The sequence below is a fragment of the Cebus imitator genome, unplaced genomic scaffold (assembly GCF_001604975.1).
Source record: "Cebus imitator isolate Cc_AM_T3 unplaced genomic scaffold, Cebus_imitator-1.0 Scaffold51, whole genome shotgun sequence".
Lineage (NCBI taxonomy): Eukaryota > Metazoa > Chordata > Mammalia > Primates > Cebidae > Cebus > Cebus imitator.
The window spans coordinates 10821436-10843083 of NW_016107366.1; the positions used below are offsets into that span (position 1 = coordinate 10821436).

Genomic DNA, 21648 nt, shown 5'->3' on the forward strand with positions numbered 1-21648 from the left:
CCTTTTTTCCTACTGTAGACAGTTTCTTCCATGGGTGGGGTGTGGCTGCAGCCACTCCAGGATTAAATCATCCCAGCAAAGAAGGTAGAGAGAAAAAAGAGAAGCAGGTGGAGGAGGAAGAGGGGAAGAAGGAGACAGAAAGAATGATGAGGTAGTGTGTGTGTTCTGAGGACAGTTATAGTGCCTGGTGTGGGTTCCTAAGCTGTCCATGAGCCTGTATTTCCTGAGTACTAGCCAACAATTTCTCATGTTTGCTTAAGCCAGTTTGACACTTGCAACCAAAAGACACGAAATTAATGCCGTTTGTATAGCATGGAAACGGCATCAGAATGGAATGCTTGATTTTTATCTCCAAAACCTATACCTTCCCCACACTTCCCCACCTCCATCCATCTAGTTGCTGAAGTCCTTTTGTCCCCCCACCAACCCTATATCTAACCTAGAAACAAGCCCTATCCATCCTACCTCCAAAATACATCTCGAATCCATCTACTTCTCTGCATTTGCAGTGCACTCTAGTCCAGGCTGCTGCCATCTCTCATCTACGTTACTGCAAATAGTCACATCGCTGGTCTTGCTTCAAGTTTTGTTTCCCCATGAATGTTTCTCCATGTTCACAGCCAGAGTAATCTTTTAACATGATGCACATCATGGCACTGTCTTCAGTAAAGTTTTCCAGTAATTTCCTCCTGTACCTGAAATCCACACTCTTTGCCAGGACTTCTAACAGCTAGCAGTGTCATCCTGCCTTCTTTCTATTGCACAAAGCTGCCAAGCTCATTTCTGCCTCAGGGCACCTGCATTTGCTGCTTACTCTAACTGAAAGAACCTACATCTTCACATGGCTGTTTCCTTCTCATCATTCAGTTTGGGCCTCAAGTGTTACCTCTCATAGGGGCCTTCTTTGAGTACCCTAGTGATGTGGTTTGGCTGTGTCCCCACCCAAATCTCATTTCATCTCACCGTGTTGTGGGAGGGGCCTGGTGGGAGGTAATTGAATCATGGGGGCGGGTGTTTCCTGTGCTGTTCTCCTGTTAGTGAATAAATCTCACGAGATCTGATGGTTTTAAAAACAGGAGTTTCCCGGCACAAGCTCTCTTGTCTGCTGCGTTGAGATGTGCCTTCTACCTTCTGCCATGACTGTGAGGCCTCCCCACCCACGTGGAACTGTAAGTCCAATAAACCTCTTTCTTTTGTAAATTGCCCAGTCTCGGCTATGTCTTTATCAGCAGCATGAAAATGGACTATCACACTTAGTTAATGCTGCATATACTTCTCTCTCCCTTCCCAAATTACTCTCTCTCTCTGACCATTTACTTTCTTCATAGCATTTTTTGCAGTTTGTAACTTTTGGGTGAATCAGAAGTAGATTAGCCATCACAAAGACTGAAGACCAGGCTGGGTGTGGTGGCTCACACCTATAATCCCAGCACTTTGGGAGGCTGAGGTGGGTGGATCATCTGAGGTCAAGAGTTCAAGATCAGCCTGGCCAACATGGTGAAACCCTGTTTCTACTAAAAATGCAAAAATTAGCTGGACGTGGTGGTGTGTGTCTGTAGTCCCAGCTATTTGGGAGGCTGAGGTGGGAGAATCAGTTGAATCTGGGAGGCAGAGGTTGCAGTGAGCCCAGATTGTGCCACTGCACTCCAGCCTGGGCAACAAGAGTGAAACTGCCTCTTAAAAAAAAAAAAAAAAGGCTAAAGACCAGCTTTGGATCAGCTTAGTCCCTGACTGCATTAAAGTGATCTGTCTCTACTATACATCAAAAGTAAAATTGTATTCTCTCTTGAGGATGAGATCATGATCCAGAGTTTCAAATTATCTCTACATTTTTCACACAATGTTAAAATTTAATCAAAAGTTACTGAACATGCAAAAAGACATGAATTTACCAAAATATCAAGAGAAAAATCATAGAAAGAAACCCACAGGAGTCCAGATATTGGCATTATCAGACTTTAAAGTAACAGTGATAAACAAATTAAAAGACGGGAAATTTCAGCAGAGAGCTGGAAACTATAAAAATTATCAAAATGAATTATAGAACTAAAAAAATATAGCAATTGAAATAAAAGTCTCAATAGACGGGTTTGGCAACAGATCAGACACAACTGAAGAGAGAATTAGTGAACTGGAAATAGACCAAGAGAAAATGTCCTGACCTGAGTAAGGAGAGTATGTAGAATGCAAAAATACAAGTAACATTGTGTCACTTACATTGCTATCTATAAGAGATAACAATGAGATAACACTATGTCTCTTACATTGTTATCTATAAGAGATACATAATTTAGATGTATCCACTATGTTTCATGTGTCCCTTACATAATTGGAAGAGATCTATAATTGCAAGAGATCTATAAGAGATAAGAGACACATGAAACACAGTGGACATATCTAAACTATGTAAATTATGTATAATTGGAATCTCAAAGTGAAATAAAAGAGAAAATAGGGCAGATGCAATATTTGAAGAGATGATGGTTGAGAATTTCCAAAACTGAGGAAAGATATCAAATCATAAGATGCATTAAGAATTATGAACTCTAGACAGAATGAATAAAAAAAAAAACAAAACATATTCAGGCACATGCAATAGTCAAACTTCTAAAAACCAAAGACAAAGAGAAAATCTTAAAAGAGGCCAGAGAGTGAAAGATACATATTCAAAAAATCTACAATTGGACGACAGTGGACTTCTCCGCAGAAACCTTAAGAGCCAGAAGACAACAGATACTGCCCATCTAGATTTCCATATCCATTACAACTATGAACTGATCTTCTACTCTTCTCTTCACTCATTTAATTCTAATCATACTGGCTTTATTATTCCTTGTACATTCCAGACACATTCACACTATAGACTCTTCCCACAGGCTGTTTCCTCTACCTGGTTATTCTTCTTTCAGACATTTATATAATTATTGCCCTCATCATCTTTAAGTCTTTTCTCAAATGTCACTACTTTGACTACCCCTTTAAAATGGTAACACACTTATTCCACCTGGCACTCCTCATCCTTCTTCCTGGAATTACTTTTCTTTATGCATGATTACCTTCTGACATATTATATATTTTACTTACTTACACTTTTTGTGTTGTTGGTCTCCTTTTACTTAAATGTAAGCTGATTCATGTAACTGATTTATTTAAAAAAACATATATTTAAAATAACTACAGCCCTTTTTCTTAGGAGGGTCATTCAGGGTATTTTGTATGCCATGATGCCAGAAGCATGAGTTCCCCCTCATTGCTTGTGTACCCTTGTATTGATTTCTCCCTGTGTCTTTTATTGTAAGGTAAGATGAATCTTCTCTGGAAGTAGATGGGGTAGATAGACAGATAGACAGATATTGAGATGTGTTTAAGTATAGATGTTTTCAGTTGCAAGTTATAGGAAACCCAACTACAGTGACCTAAAGGATAAAGACATTTATTATCTCACATAAGAAGACATTCTGAGGCAAGACTTTCTCTAGGGTTAGCTCAATGCTGACATCAACTTGCTGTCCATTTTCAGATTTTATCACACTCAGCAAGCTGATTACCATGCAGTTTCACAAGCAAACATAAAGATGTCTTGCTAAAAAGGGATTATTTCTTCTTCTGCATGTTTGTTAGGTCTAAGATAACCCATGCGTCGTGGTGTTTCCCAGCAGACTCACTTTGTCTCATTGACCAGTAATGCATCTTTAGGTCATTCCAAAACCATAAATAGGCAAAGGCAATGGATTATTGTGATTGATTTAGACTGATCATAATTTGTCTATTGTGGTGTGAGGGTGGGTCTTAAGCCCCCAGGAGGCAGATACCTGACCACAATCAGGGTTCTTTTACCAAGAAAGGGATTGCTGTTGGGTGGGCAACATGTGGATCTCTTAAAGAGCTTTTCAGTTTATGATTTTAAAAATCTCTTCATGCCTTGAGCTCATTAATCCTTACCTGTCTAGGAATATTTTGTTGTCCCATTTTGCAGATGAGCTCAGAGATGTTGAATGATTTTCTGAAGGGCACAGAGCTAAGACATGTCAAAATCTTGTCTGGGGTCCACCAGGCCTGGAGCTCCTGCCTGTGAGTCAATGATTTTTTAAAAATTGGCCACAAAACTTTTATATGAATATTCATAGCAGCATTATTCATAATAGCCTAAAAACAGAAACAATTCAAATCTCCAACAGCAAATGAATGGATAAACAAAGTGGTGTATTCATACAATGAAATATCATTTGGCCATAAAAAGTAACAAAGTGCTGATACCTGCTACAACATGGATGGACCTTGAAGTGAGGCCGGCTGCAGTGGCTCATGCCTATAATCCCAGCATTTTGGGAGGCTGAGGTGGATGAATCACCAGAGGTCAGGAGTTTGAGACCAGCTTGGCCAACATGGTGAAAGCCCATCTTTACTAAAAATACAAAAATTAGCTGGGCGTGGTGGTGCATGCCTGTAATCCCAGCTACTCAGGAGGCTGTGGCACAAGAATCGCTTCAATCTGGGAGGCAGAGGTTGCAAGGAGCCTGGATTGTGCAACTGCACTCCAGTCTGGGCCATAGACTGAGATTCTGTTTCAAAAACAGAAAACAAAACAAAACAAAAAACCCATTATGCTAAGTGAAATAAGCCAGTCACAAAAAAACTTCTTGTTCACTCCCTCCCTCTCTGCAGCCACCCCAGCCTTCCTTGCTCTTCCCTGAAGATGCTCTTGCTGCAAAGCCTTTGCGATTGTCATTTCCTCTGCACGGGACGGTATTCCTCAAGATATCTGCAGGGCTTGTTCTCACGTTTCCTTCGGCCTCTGTTCAAATGTTTCTAAGGGCAATGTAGGGGTCGGGAAGGCTGAGGGTGGGGGTGGGGTTCCCTGACTACTCTCCACCCTACCTGGGACTCTCTAGCCTCTCTCTTTCCTTTTCTCCACAACCCTTAACATCTAACACAACATGCAGTGACATCTTTTCCAGTTTTAAATGGAAGGTCCATGAGTTGTGGGATTTATCTGTCTCATGCAACCCTGGCTCCTAGAATAGTACCTAGAACACTAGAAAGACTTTATTCGCCATCTGTGGAATGAATGAATGAATGGATCCCAGGCAGCTCCTTCACTTACGTCCAATCAGTCACAAAGTCATTTCTATTCTGCCTTCTTTTTTTTTTTTTTTTTTTTTTTGAGATGGAGTCTTGCTCTGTTGCCTAGGCTGGAGTATGGTGGGTCGGGCTTGGCTCACTGCAACCTCTGCCTCCTGGGTTCAAGTGATTCTCCTGCCTCAGCCTCCCAAGTAGCTTGGGATTACAGGTGTGTGCCACCATGCCAGACTTTTTTTTTGTATTTTTAGCAGAGACAGGGTTTCACTATGTTGGCCAGGTTGGTCTCAAACTCCTGATCTCGTGATCTGCCTTCCTTGGCCTCCCAAAGTGCTGGGATTACACATGTGAGCCACCGTGCCCAGCCCTAGTCTGCCTTCTTAAAATCACCTGCATCCACACTCTCCTTCCCTCAGCCCCCAGTAAACAGCCGGTTCAGACACCACCTTCTCCCCCATCAGCGATTACAATTGTCTAGTAACCCCCGTCCCTCCGCCTGCTCCCTTTCCACCTAAGCTCTTGCCACAGACATTTAAAACATTATTATTTTTCACCAAAATAAAAGTAATGTTGCTAGTGGAAAACTTTGAAGACACAGATAAATAAAAAAGGGGGGGGGATCCCCATCCACACACGTACCATTTAGAGATAAGAAACTGTTTACATTTTGAAGCATTCTTCTATCCAAAAGCTGTGTTTTGTTTTGTTTTTTTACATATAGCCTTGCTTCTACCGACTCTTCAGATTAATACCCTATTTTGAAAAAACCTATAACCATAGCAGCTGATGTTTATGTTTACTGTGTAACTTTAAGCATGTTATTTAACATTCCAATGCCTCAGTTTCCTCATCTGTAAACCGGAAATAGTGTTAATACCTACCTCATTGGTAGGTGGTGAGGATGAAACCTGGGAAGTAAACCTGATAAGTTCTCAAGGAGTTTTAGCTATTATTGTTGCTACTGAGTGCTTATGCTGTACCAGACACCATTCCAAATACAACCAGGCACTAACTCATGGAATCTTCATACCCACCCTATGAAGCAGGTGCAGTAAGAACACAATAACCTAAAGGGGCTACAGTGGTTTTACCAAGGAAAGGGAAAGCAAAACCAGTCATGGCTCTCTCTAGCTTATAAGAGTCTGATGCTCCCACCGTCTGTAGGACATATAATACTAATAGCAATAGCTGGTGTTCACCAACTACTTCACGTGTGTCGGGCCCAGTGCTAAGCGTCTGCACGTGCAGACATTCCTCCCACAGTGCCAGTTCTCATAACCTGATCTGTGCATAGCTTGATGGATCAATTAGAGAACACGATTTGCATCCTGTGGCTTGCAATTGGTTATACAGCAGTGCAAGCTGGAAGCAGCCTGGAAGCTGCGGCTGCCGTGAGGCTGCTGGCTGGGTTTTGCTTTGTTTTTCCGAACAATGGCTGCTTCTCAAGGTGTGTTACTGATGGTGCTGGTGGTGCTAGAAATAGGAAGGTCAGCACTTTGAAAGAAAATCTAGATGTAATCGAAGCTCAGGGATGCTCAGGGATATAAAACTTTTATAACCATACACATATTGCTAGGGCAAACACCGTTATTATCAAGGTATCAACAAGAAAAATGACTTTGCAATTGCTAGACTGAAAATCTCTAACCCAACAACATTTTCATGATCGTTTTTATGATTAGTTTCAAAAGAGCCACAACAACAATAATAATAACCTTCACTAACGTTTATCAAACGGACTATGTGTCCGGCTTTTTGCTAAGAGATTTGCATAATGATCTATTTAATTTTCATGCAATACTCTTTGTTACTGGCTCTATTTTCAGATAGCGAAACCAAGGCATAGAGATGAGTTGATTGCTCAGTGTCAAAACAGTCAGAAGGACGCAGAGCTGGGTCTCAACATATAGAGCCTAGCTCGAGCCAGAACCACAGCACTGCGCTATCCTACTGGACTGTCGATTGCATGAGGTTTCTTAGAACTGCAGTTATTGCACGATGCCCACATCATCTCATTTGCTTTTTCTATTTTTCTAAGGGACAGTTCCTCTTACTTTAGCTATTTCCCAATAAAGACCAAGGCACAGAGATGTCAAACAAAAATTGCACAGCCAGTAAGTGGCTGAGCATGAGCTCCAAAAGATACCTAAGGAATCCACAGTCCTCGATCTCCCTGCTGGGGTCAAGTCTCCTGATATTTCCTCCCATTGCACCACTTATCCGTCAGTCCGCCACTGGCCACAGTTGTCATTTTACACATGCGTGTGTATTTTGTTGTCTCCCCAACTATAGAGGGAGGTTGGTAAGAGCAGGGTCCATGCTGGGTTTTGATTATCATTGTGTCCCCCCTACAAAGTAGATGCCCAATTAATATCTGTGGACTGAATGAGAGAATGATGGATTCCTCTGGAGGCACTGAGCTGGACCAAGGGGGTACAGGGGACACACCCCAACTCCCTCAGCCCTACTAAGGCAGTTTCTAAGGCTCAGGATGTTGGCTCATCCTGTTCTGACCTCAGGAAGGATGCTGGGCCTAGCCCATCGGTAGATGGGAATTGAAATTACTGTTATTGCCTAGAGACTGGACTCGGGTTCCTGGAGTCACAGATAATGTTGATGCCCTAGGTAAATCCATCCCTCCTTCTTTCTGGCTGGAAAGGCCTGTTTTGCTTGGGTCCTTTTCCCTTGAGGTCAAGTACTCAAATGACATGGCACTTCTCAGTAGTGGGGGCATCAGTCATGATTGGTCGAAGCCAATCAATGATTATATTCCCCTCGCCAGATACTGGTTTAGCGAAAGGCATGCGAACAAATCCTAGTGAATGGGATCTAAGGGGAAGTGTGATGGAGAGGTCTCCAGGAAAGGTTTTCTTCCTTTAAAGATGCATAAGTCAAGCCAGGTGTGGTGGCTCACTCCTGTAATCCCAGCACTTTGGGAGGCTGAGGCAGGCAGTATCATGAAGTCAGGAGTTTGAGACCAGTCTGGCCATAAGTCAGATCATAAGTTCAGGAGTTCGAAACCAGTCTGGTTTCACATAGTGAAACCCATCTCTGCTAAAAATACAAAAAATTAGCTGGGTGTGGTGGTGTGCACCTGTAATCCCAGCTACTCAGGAGGCTGAGGTAGGAGAATCAAGTGAATCCAGGAGGCGGAGGCTGCAGTGAGCTGAGATCATACCATTGCATTCCAGACTGGGTGACAGTTCAAGACACTGTCTCAAGAAAACAAAAAAAAAGATGCAGAGATTGATTCACCTTCACCTGCAGAACTCCAGCTGACCCAAGTAGGAAGCCAGGCGAACTGTAAAACATGAACAGAGGAGTGGATTATTTGGTCACTGGGGAAGAGATCAATCTTACCAGAGGACCCTCAGGTAAATGGCCAAGACCTAAAAAGCCTGCTGCAGCAGGATGCTGTAGGCCTCTTTCGTAATGCAGGCTATGCTGTGTCTCTGAGAGTGTAGCACAGGTTATAGGTGCAGAATGGACCTATAGGACATTGAGGTGAAGGGGACCCAAGTGATATTCCCAAATTTATGGTGCTGGTGCCAGTGTTTACCCTCACCGTGGTAGCAGCCTGGGCTTTCATGAGATACCAGCAACAACTTTGAAAAACTTGTTCCCTTTCAGTGCTCCCAGTGAAGATACATTTCACTCACCCTCCACCCCTGCTATGCTGCCATGTCTTTCCCTCTGCATAGCCAACACGTGATTTGAAGTGACTGATACCCAACCCAAACTTTGCTGTTCAGAATCTTCAATTCTTCATATTCTAATGGGAAAGTAAAGGTATCGTTTGAAGAAAAACTGAAGAAAATACTTGCTTAGAACATATCAGGAGTTATATATTTTACTAGGACTTTCAATAGAAATTCGGCTACAACCCAAAGAGAGAAAGATTCAGTCTTCCTGTTACCATAGACGATACCTCTTTTCTTAGCTGGCATCCCATAAAGGCCAGCTATGTGATATTAGAGGAAGGAAGGATTTTTCTTTTTAATGATCTTCCTTGGGAAATTATTGTGGCCTTTATTTAATTTCTAACTACATACCTTGGTGCCTATATCAGACAAAGGAGAGTGTGAAGAGCATTTTTACTTTTTTAAAAAAGCAAATACATATATACATATACACAAGCAAATATTATAGTATAAAACTGATACCTATGGAGAATTTAAGAAGTGAGAAAGCAAAAAAAAAAAAAGATGCATAACTGGAAATGCATTGTGTGTGTGTGTGTGTGTGTGTGTGTGTGTGCGCGCGCGCGCGTGTGCGTGGTTTTTTTGTTGTGTTTGTTTGTTCGTTTTTTTTTGAGTTAAGAGTCTCACTCTGTCACCCAGGCTGGAGTGTGATCTTGGCTCACTACAACCTCCACCTTCTGGATTCAAGTGATTCTCCTGCCTCAGCCACTCAAGTAGCTGAAGCTATAGGCGCATGCCACCATGCCAGGGTATTTTTTTTTTGTATTTTTTAGTAGTTACAATATTTCACCATGTTGGCAAGGCTGGTCTCAAACTCCTGACCTCAAGTGATCCATCCACTCAGCCTCTCAAAGTGCTGGGATTACAGGTGTGAGCCACCGCACCTGGCTGGAAATGCATTTTTCACTGGACAGTGTCATGTCTGTGGATGATGGCTGGCACTGCTGCATTCATCTAGCTACCATGAGGCAAGGCATTGCCAGTATGTGAAGAAAGCTGACGCCACTTGAAGACATCATCAAGCTACCAAATTTCCATACCCCAGAACTTAGACCCTTGTTATTATGTGAGCAAATGAACTCCTAATGGCTTAAGCCATATTTAGTTGGGGTTTCTGTTCCTTGTTGATGCCTCCTGATGAGCACACGGCAGCTGCTCCTGTGATGCTTGTCCGCTTGTTCAACTGCATCTCTGTGTTCATTTCAGTGGTGGAGAGGTGGAGGCTGGAGACTAACATTTGTAAGATTCTTACTACAAATGTATCATCTCATTTCTTCCACTGAATAACTACAAGTATGCAGAATAGGCTCTCTTAGTCCCAATTTACTAAGAAGAAAACTGAAATGCAGTGAGCTTATGTGGCTTGTCCAGGGTCACGCTCTCAGCTGTCTGTAGGATACAAATCAAACTTCGTAATGTGGCATTCAGTACTCTTCAGGCTCTCTGGTCCTTTCCATCCTCTCAGCTTCAGATCTCTCCATTCTGTCCTCCTCCTCTCACTCCAAGCCCTGGCCAGACCAAAATCCTTTAGTTCCACTGATTGCTCCTTCTGCCTGAGACACAGTCTATTTCCTTTCTGCCTGACCAACTATAATTCACTCTTTAGGCATTGATTGCATTGTCCGCTTACATACAATTGTCTACCTATTTCCTGACCACCCATGCTGGCTTTAGCCTGCCCTTATGCCCTGTACTTTTCTCACCCATCCCTTCTCACATTTTCTCTTTTTTTCTTTTTCTTTTTTTTTTTTTTGAGGTGGAGTCTCCCTCTGATGCCCAGGCTGGAGTGCAGTGACGTGATCTCGGCTCATTGTAAACTCCGCTTCCCAGGTTCAAGCAATCCTCCTGCTGCAGCCTCCCAAGTAGCTGGAATTACAGGTCTGTGCCACCACGCCCAGCTAATTTTTGTATTTTTAGTAGAGACGGGGTTTCACCATGTTGGTCAGGCTGTTCTCGAACTCCTGACCTGAAGTGATCAGCCTACCTCGACCTCCCAAAGTGCTGGGATTATGGGCAGGGGCCACCACACCTGGCCCCTTTTCATACTTTCTTATAGTCATCTGGAGTCCTGTCTGTCTTCCCCTGAGACTCTGTGCCTCTGGAGCCCTGGCAGGGTAGCATAGTGCCGTGGTCCAGAGCATGAACTCTGGCACACAAGAGTTTCACTTTCAGCTCCATTACTTCCTAAATATGGAACTGGGATGCCTCCTCTCACATTTCTGTGCCTCATTTTCACTCTTAAGATGGGGACATTTAATAGTTTCCACCTTACATGACTGTTGCAGGAATTAAGTGAGTTTCTGCATGTAAAACACTTAGGCCGAATGGGGCCTGACACGTAGGAAGTATTCAATAAGTCTCGTCTATTTTTATGATTATTCCCGTACTTGAAGCGCTTGCTGTCTATCAGACATTCACCAAGTGTTGGTTGAAAGAATAAACGGAGGAGTGGAACTCGGATTACACAGAACACAACCCCTAGGGCAGTGATGTGGCCTACAGTCAAATACTGCTTCTCAGTCAGACAAACTTGGGCGCCGATCCTAGCTATGTGACCCTAAGCAAGTTACTTCACGTCTTGCTATCTCCATTTCCTCAACTTCGAAATGAGGAAACCAATACCTGCCGTGAAAGATTGTTATATTCACCTGGCCCAGAGCCCAGCATACAGTAGGAGCTCAAATACCTTAAGTTTCCTTCCCTCCTCACCCACCTTATGTCATCATTTTTGCCAAGGGCCACATCAGAAGGAATTTTAGGAAATTGGCTTCTTTCCACTTGAAAAAATCTCAAAGGAGAAAGTAGTCTTTGTGATTTAAAGACCCCCTCCCCATCTTGTAGCATCCAGATCCCCCGACCATCCAGAGGCCTTTGAACTCATTCAGCCTTGGCAGGAAATGGACCCTCCACATCAGAGGGATCAGAGGGATCGGAAGGAGCAGGCCCTCCCTGCTGCCTTCCTGCTGAGCGAGAGGAAGCGGGAGGAACGAGGAACACGATGCTGGTCCTGACTTGCCCACTGGCTCCCTTTGCAGCCTTGACCAAAGCCTGCACCTTTCAGGGCAGCGATGCCCCCATATGTCCAATGGGGTTGGGTCCATGACCTCTGAGGTCCCTTCCGGAGCAGGCATTCTGTGACGCAGGAAGTGGGACCTTTCTGCTGCCAGAGAGATCAAAGAGTGGTTTCCCAGAGGAGGCCTCACAGCTGTCTGCCCTCTGAGCAGCTCCTGGCTTCCTGCTCTGCACAGAGCCTGCTGTTCAGCCCTGGGAATGGCTGAGGCCTCAGCTGAGGTTGAGCACTGGGCTTCCTCACTCCCCCCGGTTCCCGGGTCATAGGTTTTGAGTTGCTTAACTCTCCTCCGTAAGCCGCCTGTGATGGAGGCACCATGCTGTGTGTTCCTCAAGTTCAATTCATAGGAAATGTCTGTCTGTACCTTAGGACACTTGGGAACTCCTTACTTTACCCTTCTGGCACCTCCCAGGTCTCTGCTTGGTAATGGACCATGTTCCTTGTCACCCAGCTTTTGAGGCCCTTCGATACCTGCTTTCCTGGGCTGATTTCTCCTTGCTCTGCCAAATGCTTTCCCCACACCTTTGCTAGTGCTGTCCCTGTCCCACCCCACCCCCCGGGTACTCCTGGCCAGACATGTGATTAGTGTTTTCCTAGGTTATTGCCATCTTCATTTGCCAGGAGGAGGAAACAGATACTCAGAAAGATGAGGTGTCCTTTTGAAGGTCTCCAGCAAACTCCAGGCTAAGCCTAGCCTAGGATCTGGCCTCCTTTCTCCACATCCAGTGCCTTGTTAAAGAAAAAATTATTCAATGACACTTGCGAAAGTACAGTAAGGCAGACTTTACTCAGGACCATTGATATGGGTATAGGGACCGCTGCAAGGATTTTGCAGTGGAGGAGTGAGATTGGGCTCAATGCTGAACAGGGAATAGGCAAGTGGGAATTTATAGCCCAGAAGCCTGCTTGGGTCGGTGCATGGAAAATTACTAAGAGGAAACATCAGGGATAAGGGGAATTCTGGGTAAACGGACCTAACAGGATTCTTGCTGAAGACAGGCCAGGGTGGGCCTATGGGTGGACCTAGGAGAAGGTATAGAAGCCTGACTAGAGTTTGGTCAAGCAGAGGACGTTTATCAGTACTGTCAATGCTGTTCTTCCCTCCTTATGCTGGTCAGGACTTTTGGGTTTGCACAGCATAGAAATTCAAATTAAAGAAGCTTAAGCTGAAAGAGAAGTTACTGACTTATTGGAAGGGTGTTAGGGTAGACCTTAGAGGGAGATTCAGGAGCCAGACTGTAGGGGTGCAAGTGCCGACTGTTGACCCTCCTGACTGTGCAGCACACAGCAAGCTCAGGGCTTCACCTTCCCTATCTATAGGATGGGCTCATACTAATACCTCCTTCACTAGGTGAAAGCTGGATTAGTGCAACATATTCGTGCGGTGACTGCAGCCCACAGTGAGAAACATACTTTATATCATCACCCAGTACACACATAAATCTAAGACAAACACTCATAAAACAGGCTGGTTTTAGTAGTTAACGCCTGCAATCCCAGCACTTTGGGAGGCTCTAAGAGAAAACATTGAGGCCAGGAGTTTGAGACCAGCCAGGGCAACATAGTGAGATCCTGTCTCTAAAAAAAATGAAAAAAAAATTAGCCGGGTGTGGCAGTGCGCACCTATAGTCCTAGCTAGCTAGCTACTCAAGAGGCTGAGGCAGGAGGCTTGCTTGAACCCAGGAGTTCAAGATACTATAGCCTCCAGCCTGGGTGACAGAACAAGACTAAACATATATATGTGTGTGTGTGTGTGTGTGTGTGTGTGTGTGTGTGTGTGTGTATTATATTATATATATATGTATATATATATATGAAATTAGCTTCTTTCCACTTAAAAAATCTCAAAGGAGAAAGTAGTCTTTGTGATTTAAAGACCCCTTTCCATCTTGTACTATCCAGATCCCCCAACCATCCAGAGACCTTTGAACTCATTCAGCCTTGGCAGGAAATGGACCCTCCACATCAGAGGGATCCAAATATCACAATATTTGCCCTTACTACTTGTGATATACTGTGATAATTTATGTTCTAGTTTGGTCTAGCCTAGTGTAGTCTATTTTGTTTATTTTTAAAAATGCTGACACTCAATGGTTTCACCACAAAAATATGATAAGTAGATGAGGTGACGGATTTGTTAATTAGCTTGATTTAATCATTCTACTATGTAAACATATATCAAAATATCATATTATGGCCAGGCCCAGTGGCTCACACCTGTAATTCCAACACTTTGGGAGGCTGAGGTGGGTGGACCATTTGAGGTCAGGAGTTCAAGCCTAGCCTGGCCAACATGATGAAATCCCGTCTCTACTAAAAATACAAAAATTAGCTGGGCATGGTGGCACATGCCTGTAATCCCAGCTACATGGGAGGCTAAGGCAGGAGAATCGCTTGAACCTGGGAGGGGGAAGTTACAGTGAGCCAAGATTTTACCACTGCACTCCAGCCTGGGCAACAGGGCAAGATTCTGTCTCAAAAAAACCCCAAAAACCAAACCACATATCACATTGTACCTCATAAACATATACAATTTTTTTTAATTTAAAAATAAAATTTAAAAATTTTTGTTAAATGTATCAACTCCTTAAAATGATTTAATGACTCCTCCCCCTGCCACGAGTTGTGGTTCAAATTAGAAAAGTGTTATCTATTAAGAGTTTAATGCAGCATCTGGCATGTAATACAGCTTAGTAGATGTCAGCTACGGTTAATGTTGTTGTTGTTGTTGTTGTTGTTAAGAGCAGACTGACCAAGGCTGGAAAAGACAGACTTGATAGCAACAGGCACTTCTGTGCAGTCAGGACTATCTCCCTGGTCTCTTTCAGAGTGCCAGCATCTCTTCCCCATGCTGGCTTTCCCTCACAGTTGCAGCCATGGCTGCAGGCTGCTCCAAGATGACATTGATATGGCTCTACTACCAGAAAGGAAAAGAGTGCTTTTTCTTTCCCCCTGAAGCTACAGTAATGATCGTAGCTAACATTTATTGTGTGCTTCGGTGGACCAGACACTCTCTTAGGTCTTTACAGTATTCTTCCACTCAGTCCTCATGATAACCTGTGGTGGAGTTCTTGGCAGAGGTTGGCTGAATGTTCATCAGACCCATTTCCTCTTCCTGGACTCACGAGTAAACTGCATTTCTCAGGCCCCTTGTATCTAGGGGCCATATGGCTAGCTCTGGCCAATGGAATGTAGGTAGAGGTTTTTCTTTCTTTACTTGGTCAGCTGCTGAGGACTGGGAAACTTTGAAGCCTGTGTTAAAGATGCTGGAACCACATGCTAATAAAAATGAGCATCTATGATATCAATGAATGACTTCATAGAGCTTTTACCTGCAAGGTCAGAGTTTAACACAACAACACAGAATTGATAGTTGTGATGAGACCATATACTCCTTCTCTCCCAAAGCTGGAAATATTTACTATCTACCCTTTTATTTAAAAAAAAAAATGTCATCTCTGCTTCAAACTAAAAAAATAAAATCCCTTGGAAAGCCAATTTGAGTCATGTGACCTTTGCTGAACCAATCACAGTAGCTGAGGGAAGTGACGTGCTGGGATTGGCCAAGCCTGGGTCAGGTGCTTGCCCCTCAGCCAATCAATGAAGCTAGAAAGAAGAGGTCATGTAGCCAGAGCAAAGGAAGATGTTATGGACTGAACTGTGTCTCTCCAGACTTTACATGTTAAAGGCCGAACACCCAGTGTGACTGTATTTGGAGACAGAGCCTTTAAAGGAGATAATTGAGGTTAAATGAGGTCATAAGGGTGGGATCCTAATCTGATAGGGCAGGGGTCCTTATAAGAGGAGGAAAAGACACCCCCTGACCCCCCTGAGCGTTCTCTGTCTGTCTCCCTCTCTCCCTCTCCATGTGTGCACACAGAGTAAAGGCCATGTGAAGACACGATGAAAAGCCCTCTCTGCAAGCTGAGGAGAGAGGCCTCACCAGAACCGGACCACGCCGACACCTCGATCCTGGACTTTCAGCCTCCAGAACTGTGAGAAAATGAATTTCTGTTGTTTAATCCAGCCAGCATATGGCATTTTGCTATGGCAGCCCCAGCAGGAGTGGATTCCCAGAAGGTGCTGGTTGAGGGCAGGGGGGACTACCAACACGGTGAATTAGCTGTGGGAGTACAGCTGTGAGCCAGGTAACACCTACTCCATCCCCCAATTTGTGTCCAGGTGCCATTATCAAATACAATTAATAATAGATTATTATGTGCCAGAGTATTTATACTGGACAGAGCAGTGGCAGCACACTCATTCTGGTGGGAAGTTGCAGACAAAGCTGAAAGTAGATCTCAGATTTGCTCTCTTTTGTTCCAATGTCGTTAGCAAGACCTCACACATGAGCCCTAATGGGGGCCCTGAATGCTCCCTCTGGGGTCCCCTAGATCATTTCCTGGTACTCATATACTTATTGGTACATATATTCATATGAGTTTTAAATATACATAGTGGTACACATCAGAAAGTAGGGAAGTGCTCAAAAGAATGATGGCATATTGGTCCATTCTCACACGGCTGTGAAGAAATACCTACTGGGTAATTTATAAAGGAAAGAGGTTTAATTGACTCACAGTTCTGCATGGCTTGGGAGGCTCTGGGAAACTTACAATCATGGTGGAAGGCACAGGAGTAGCAGACACCTGCTTCACAGTGGGGCAGGACAGAGTGAGTGCAAGCAGGGAAAATGCCAGACGCTTGTAAAACTATCCGATCTCATGAGACTCACTATCACGAGAACAGTGTGGGGGAAACCACCCCCATGATCTAATTACCTCCCCCTGGTCCTGCCCTTGACACGTGGGGATTACAGGGATTACAGTTCAAGGTGAGATTTGAGTGGGGACACAGAATCAAACCATATCAGTTGGGAACATGTCAGAAGGACACAGGCACTAACCTGAAAACACTCCCACTGGCCAAATCAGGGACAATTTGGAAACCAAAATAAATGATAATAACAGACTATCACCCATTGAAAAAATATGAATCTATGTGTTCATACTGATCTAAATAAGGAAATAAATTGGGGAGAAGGAAATACTTTTCTTTACGGCAGACTGCCAACTACTAAATATAGAAATAAGGGTTGGAAAATCATTAGAGGGTGGTGCAACTCCTGGGTGAAATGCTGATGAGGAAGAGGATATTAGTGTGGCCTTAGAGTATCTCCTCATGTTACTTATTAGTTACAAAGGGAAACATGTAACTTTACAGGAGACTCCACCTTCACCCACTGATCAAAGTTAACATTGTCTATATTGGAACAAACTGACAATCACCTGCTGCCCGATATGAGGCACTGAGTCAGTGACATTCCAAGGGTGGGCATCAACTGATCTGGGTGCAGGCAGTGAGTGGATGAGTGGTGTTTTTTAAGAATTTAAAAGTTGTAAACCAGACTAAAATTGAGTTGTTTTTTATTATCACCATGTGCCAACAATTCAGTGGTAAAACAGTCCTCCCTTAAAACATCTGAGCAATTGCTACCATTGCTTTTAGATTTAATTATATATTCAGTATACATATACATATATACATAAACACATACATACACAGACACATACATATGTACAATTCAAATTAGCAAATTCTTCTTATCTTTTCATAAATGTTAGGTTCAAAGTAGCAGTTTATTTGGAGAATTCCCAGGTAGACAATTTGCCCTGGTATATGTAAATTCTGCAAAATGTGTTTGTTTGTTTACAGAGTAAGTTCATTTTGGTTCTTCCTGTTCAGGCTGACTTTGGTGCAGTTTGCACTTCCAATTCCTGTCATATCCCATATCCCTGTGTTTAAATGGTAGACTCAATACAAGCAGTGAGAGCAGAGTGATGGCAAAGAAACTGAACCTGAGTGCAGTTCTGACATTCTTTGTGATTACCCAGCATTTTCTCCCCATGCTTGACACCTTACAGAACTTTGGAAAAAGTGTGCTCATGCCTTTCAATCTCACTTTGCTGATGGCAGATACTGCAGAATAAGGGTGTGACAATGGATAGACTTTCCCATACAAAACGGTTGCACCACCTGAAGCTGTGCATGCAGTGGAGAAGGTGCTTGAAAAGTGGACGCCAACCTTTGAAGTGCTGGGTAATCCAAAGGGGGAACCTGTTGAGATTTTGCTGTGTGCTGTATATGGCAATTTCCCTTCCAAGTTGTTTTTTTCAGGTGTGACGTTTTAAGTAAGGTGCATCTGCCACAAAAATACTTGGAATCAGCCAGAGTCAGCCTTGATCACTGGACAGCAAAATATCAAGCTTTTAAAAATTACGTAATCCTAGCACTTTCCGAGGCTGAGGTGAGTGGATCACCTGAGATCAGGAGTTTGAGACCAGCCTGGCCAACATGGCAAAACCCTGTCTCTATTAAAAATACAAAAATTAGCTGGGCGTGGTGGCAGGCGCCTGTAATCCTAGCTACTGGGGAGGCTGAGGCAGGACAATCACTTCAACCTGGCGGGCGAGGGGTGCAGTGAGCCGAGATTGACACAACTTCACTCTAGCCTGGGTGAAAGAGCGAAATTCTGTCTCAAAAAAAAAATTATGTAAGAATAAAAAATTTTAAAAAGTTATGTTTACACTAAAATAAGTAGATAAAAAAATAAATATTGCTCCTTGAAGATTGGTGTACAAAAATCATGGAAAAGTCCACTATGCAACAACAAATCATAGGGGAATTGTATTCACACAGAAAAAAACGATTAGATCTCAAAGAAGATTGCTGAGAGAAACAACAGAAGATGCTGACCTTATGGTGCCAGAAGAAATAAAAGGAAAGTGTTAGAACATCTTGCTGTGTTGCTGAGGCTGGTCTTGAACTCCTGGCCTGGAGTGGTCCTCCTGCCTTGACCTCCCAATGTACTGGGATTACAGGTGTGGGCCACCATGCCTGGCCCTGAAATGATTTCAAAATGAAAATGTGCCAACTCCCCAACCCCTACCACCAAAACCAAATGAGTTAAGCTGGACTCAGTGGTACGTGGGGTAAAGGAGAGAGATGAGCTAAAGATAACACTGAGCCAACCCTTGTGGGTGAATGGAAGAGAGTGAGAGAGGATGACAGAGCATCAGTCCAGCAAGAAGAACGAATTCTGGGAAAGGTGATGAGGAGGCTGTGGACATGTGGAATCTCAGATTCCCGAGGGATGAGCAGTGGGGCAAGGATGTGCAGCAAGCCACTGGGCATGTGGTCCTGAGGCTGAAGAGATGGATCAGCCTTGTGTAAGTCATAGAGGGGATGGAAGAGAGAGTGAGGAAAAGATGGCTGAGGAAGAGGAACCAGCAAAATGAACAGAAAAGGACAGATCAGATCAGAAGGCAAAGGGACAGTGCAGTGACCACGGCGTCACAGAAATCAAGGAGGTGAGCATTTTGAGCAGGAGGAAGTGGTCACGGGGGAAAATGCCATGAGAAGTCAAATAGGATAAGGACAAACTTTTAAAGCGTGTTCTCTCATTCCACACTCTATGCACATGTCATAACATCACTTTATACCCCACAAATATACACAATCATAATTTGTCAATAATAAATTTAAAAAGTGGATCCTAGCAAGCAGTTAGTGATACACCCACTAACATGCCTGTGAAGACCCAGAAAAAGACAAAAACTCTCTAAGAAAGACACTGAAAACCAGCATTGAAAATCAACCCATGGCCAGAATCAAGACTTCCCATGGATTAGGAAGTAGTGGAAGTGGGTTGAGGAGTGGAGTTAAACCCCCTGTGGTACTTGGTAAAAAAGTGCAAGGTGTAGATATATCGTTCTTCCCTCACTCTCTGCTCCTGGTTCAGGAACTGAAGATATGTTACAACCAGAAAGATGAGCAGTTGCGTTTTTAAGTCACACGTGGACAAGCCAAAGCATTGCCTCCCCTACCCCATATACACCCTTAAAAAAAATTCATGCAAAAACCACAAGTCCCAGAAAACAGTGAGAGGCGGAGGGAGGAACCTGGATTGTGTCCGAGATTGGGAGATTCTGGTTAATATGTATTTTTTCTTTATGTTCTATTTTTTCCCAATGACAATGTATTATAATGAGAAATATCCAAAATAATTATATATACTTTTATATTACCAAATTACCATAACTTTTATTTTATTTTATTTTGAGATGGAGTCTTGCTCTGTTGCCCAGGCTGGAGTGCAGTGGTGCTATCTTGGTTCACTGCATCCTCTGCCTCCCAGGTTCAAGTGATTCTCCTGCCTCAGCATCCTGAGTAGCTGGGACCACAGGCACGTCCGGGACCACAGGAGCACCCGCCACCACACCCAGCTAATTTTCGTGTTTTTGTTTTTCAGTAGAGACAGTGTTTCATCATGTTGGCAGGCTAGTCTCGAACTTCTGAACGTGGGTGATCCACCTGCCTAGGCCTCCGAAAGTGCTGGAATTACTGGCATGAGCCACCCCACCTGGCCCCAAATCACCACAACTTTAAAAGTGGAGGGAATACATCAAAATATTAGTTATTATTAAGTGATGGACGCGAAGATTTTTCTTGTTTTCCTTCAACTTTTATATATTTTCTATCATAAGCATGCATCATTTTTAGAATGGAAAAAAATAAATCTAATTTAAAAAACAGAAGAAGGAAAAGAAAGATGAGAAAGTGTCCATGGATTTGGAGACTGTTGAAAGAATTGTCAGTGGAGGGATGGGATCGGGGAGCAGGATCGAGGTTCCTATGAGTAATCGCTAGAATATCTAGAGTACTTTCTGTTTTTCAAGTACTTTTACAGAGCCGAAAGCTTTGTCTTTGGTTTTTGCTGCCTCTCTGAATCTCCTTCTGCTTCCAGTCATTCCCAGAGGGGCTGGGCAGGGAGCTGCGTGTTCTAGTATCAGTGATGAACTTTTTCTGTATACATCACATGCTCTCCCAGCTCTTCGGTCTTATGTCTGGGCCTAGGGTTTTGACACTTCAAAGGCCAGATCAGGGTCTCTTTGTTCTCTGCATTAACATGTCATCTCTTCCCTGAGGCACCCACCAGAATGCCCTCACTAACTGAATTCATTCATTCAACAAATGTTTATTGAGTAAGGACTATGTGCCAGGCACTCTTTTAATCACTGGGCATACAGCTGTGAACAGCACAAAGCCCATGGAGGAATGAGCAAGGGCACAAGGACATTTCCTGAAGGGAAGCCCCTCAGTTCATATTTCAGAATCCTATCTCACCGTGGTGCTAATTGCTCTGATGCCACCCTCCGTGGGGAGGAGACACTGGGAAATTACCTATCGTGGCTAAGGTGACGAGTACTGAGTTGCCTCAGGCTTCACGATTTACTCCACTGTGTGGCCTTAGATCACTGTCTTCATCTCTCTGAGCCTCAGCAAAACAGGGATCATGAGAGCTGCTCATAGGATTGTGGTGAGGATTAAAAGGGAGTGGGGGCACGGGCCTGAGTGTGGGCCTGGCTTGGAGGAGGTACACAATAAGGAATAGCTATTCATATTGTGATGGGTTTTTTGGGTTTAATCTCTGGGATTTTCTTTGCGGGACTGCCAACCCCATTTTACCAGCCTTTGGATTCCTGTCATTCTACAAGGCTGACAGATTTAGCCAGAGGCTCCAGCCCTCAGCTCTGCAAAAGCAGAAATTTGATTTTGTCAGGTGCACGGGGTCCAGTCTGGGTGAACTCAGGCTGCCAGGACTCCTGGGAATTTGATGAATGAACCAAGTGTCAGGTGGCTCATTTGTAAGCAGAGCTGCTCCTTCGCAGTGGCCTGAGTGCTCAGGTCTACCGTCAAGGCTGGGAAAAGCTCTGATGTTTAAAGTGTGAGGCTGGG

General features: G+C 43.7%; 1 pseudogene across 1 annotated transcript; it reads left to right on the plus strand.

Moving 5' to 3' along the window:
• Nucleotides 1-8333: 8333 nt before the first annotated feature.
• On the plus strand, nucleotides 8334-8690 carry LOC119471130 (annotated as a pseudogene). The gene has a single exon (XR_005200129.1). The product of XR_005200129.1 is annotated as a synaptojanin-2-binding protein-like (transcript).
• Nucleotides 8691-21648: the final 12958 nt, after the last annotated feature.